Below are 2,842 nucleotides of genomic sequence, written 5' to 3' on the forward strand. Positions count from 1 at the left end.
TGGATAACAATATGTGAAACAATAACCATTGATAATTTCCTACCACTTTGTCTGTAATTTGGTAAGCCCCCCTATTATTATGTTATCCTTCTTTTACTCTTTAAAATTAAAAAAAAAAAGACTTTATGGAATGAATGATTCTATTTATTGAATGAACTAGTGCATCCATATGAAACTACACATTTCCAGCTATGACACATAACTGACTCATTTTCTCAGAAATTTGCCAGAAAAAAAATTTCTGCAGCTATCCAAATGCCCCCACACAGCAGTTGGGCCTACTGGCAGACACAAATGGCCTGTGTACTGAATTCTATTGAGGGTAATGAACACATGGGTTTTCTTTGGACTAGATCTTCAAGAAAAATAATATCCTTCGATAGCTCCCATCCACTTATGTGATCATTGCCACTATCTGAACTTTTTCCACTTGTGATAAATTACCCCCAGACTTAATGCGTCATGAAACTTTGAACCCATTGTGCCAATCTTGCTACTAATTTCCCTAATTTGTATCTGTTTTAGAATGGTCATAAAATTAAATCTAAATCATATTTTAAAATGATATTGGGGGCTGCAGATACAGATGGAGTTTCAATAAGAAAGTCTGTAGCATTACCAGGACTCTGAGATAATAAAATTGTAATAATCTATAAAATTACCATGCAGAAATTAATGCTTGAATGATACAATTATATGATGAAAATAAGCATAATTGTTTTGAGTTTGTGTGGTTTCCTAAGAAGAACTAATGATGAAAGGGGAAATGGGCCAATTAAAAAGTAACTCTTACGGTTTCTTAACAAGCTCCCTCCAAAAACAAATAGTCTACTCGCTGACATGTTAGAAAATAGAAACTGTGAGAAAGGGAATTATTTATCATGTCGTTTGAGTGAGAGAGTAATAATAAGCCAGACCTTCTATTAAAGGTTAAAGAATTTGGAATATATGGATAGAAGGCAGAAAAGAAAAAAAAAAAAGGCAACAAAAACCAACCACACTGACTCAGCATCTGGGCTTTCAAAACACAACATGGCTGAGGGTGTAGCTCAGTGGTAGGGCACTTGCCTAGCATGCACAAGACTCTGGGTTCAACCCCTAGCACTGCAAAAAGTGATGATGACCAATGTAATGATGATATCAGAAAACAAACTTATACATTAGAATTTGACTTATGATGTGTTGACTTTTATATAGGATACCCCTCCCTGCCAAGTATGAATAAAACAAAGGTTCTTATTTAGCCCTATCTGACACCATGCCCCTTTTGATGTGCCTTTGTAGTTTCTAAGTCATGGTGAGGAGGATTATTTGTTACAGTTTTGTCTTTTACAACACATAATCTCAACTGTTTCACTTGAGCTGTAGTGTTAAGATGGCTTTGTTGCCTATTCAGACAGATACACTGAGACTGATGTGATACTTTATTACATATATTTTTTCTTTCAGTATAACTAAGAAAAGACCATCACCACCAAAGGGCTCCTTCTAGGGGCAGGGGTGGAGTGCCCACTTAGTAACAAGAAAACAAAATTTAAAATGAGCAAAAGACTTGAATAGACGTGCCTCAAAAGAAGATAAGCAAATGGCCAACAGATATATTAAAAACCCTCTACACTCCAAATCATCAGAGAAATGCAGATTAAAACCATACCTCACACCTGCTAGATTGGCTGTCAAAAACATGAGAAAATGGTGGAGTGTAGCAAAATTCAGCCTCTCTGAGATCCAGAAACCAGACACTGGAAAATAACAACTTGCTGCAGGGTGGGGAGGGGAAGCAGATCTCCAGAAATTGGGAAAGAACTGAAAGAAAAAATTAGACACTTCAAAGATGGTCCACAACACAGAGAAAAGAAGGAAACAATCTGGACTCTCCCAGGCTCTCATGGAGTTCAGGGAAGGGAACCCCACTTCCTAGAAGCCAGGTAAACACCCAGGGAAGGAGACAGGGAAGAAGCGGTGTGGAGCCTCTGGCTGCCAGAGGCACTGTGTGTGTGTGTGTGTGTGTGTGTGTGTGTGTGTGTGTGTGTGTGTGTGTTACTCTGAGGGGATTCCTCCCACACTGCAGGCACAGCCAGAGAGGTTCAAGTGCGGGTGTCCCATGGAAGGGCAAGAGGAGAACACAGACATGCTGGATTCCAAAACTGCAGATACTAGAAAGAAACCACTCATTCAGAAATCCTTGTTTTTTCTGTTTTTCTTACTCCTTTCTTCTTCTTTCCTCATTCTTTATTTTTTCTATTTTTATTCCCCATATTATTTTTTCTTTTATTTTTGTTTGTAATTTTTTTTATTACATTTATCTAATTGTGTGAATATCTTGCTGCTCCATAACAGGATCTTTTGTCTCAGTTTTCTCTCCTCATCTCCAATTATTTAATGTTTCAATTTTTTCTATTCCCCCATTCCAATTCCATATATCTTTACTAGTATAACCATTAAGCTTTATTAATCTTGAGATAGTTAACTATGTTACTTCAGTTGAATTCTTTTCTGTCTTCAGTGGAGGTATATTTATACCATAGTAGGTATTTGCTGCACATCAATATTTGATTTGCCTTAAAAGTTTTTACTATAATTGTAGATTTCTAAGGTTAAGGGTGGTAAGTTACTGGTTCTTATGGTATTTTTTTTTTTCTTTTTTTTTTTTTTTTCGTTTTGCTTTTTTCTGGTACCGGGAATCGAACTCATGAGCTCGTGCTTGCCAGGCAGGCGCTGTGCCACTGAGCTAAATCTCCAGCGCCTTGTTTCACTTTTGATTGCATGTCTCCACTGAAGTCCTAACACAGACTTTATTACACAAAAAAATCCAGGTGCCAACAATATAAAGTAACTATCA

The sequence above is a fragment of the Chinchilla lanigera genome, unplaced genomic scaffold, assembly GCF_000276665.1.
Source record: "Chinchilla lanigera isolate Chin_1 unplaced genomic scaffold, ChiLan1.0 scaffold00031, whole genome shotgun sequence".
Taxonomy (NCBI): domain Eukaryota; kingdom Metazoa; phylum Chordata; class Mammalia; order Rodentia; family Chinchillidae; genus Chinchilla; species Chinchilla lanigera.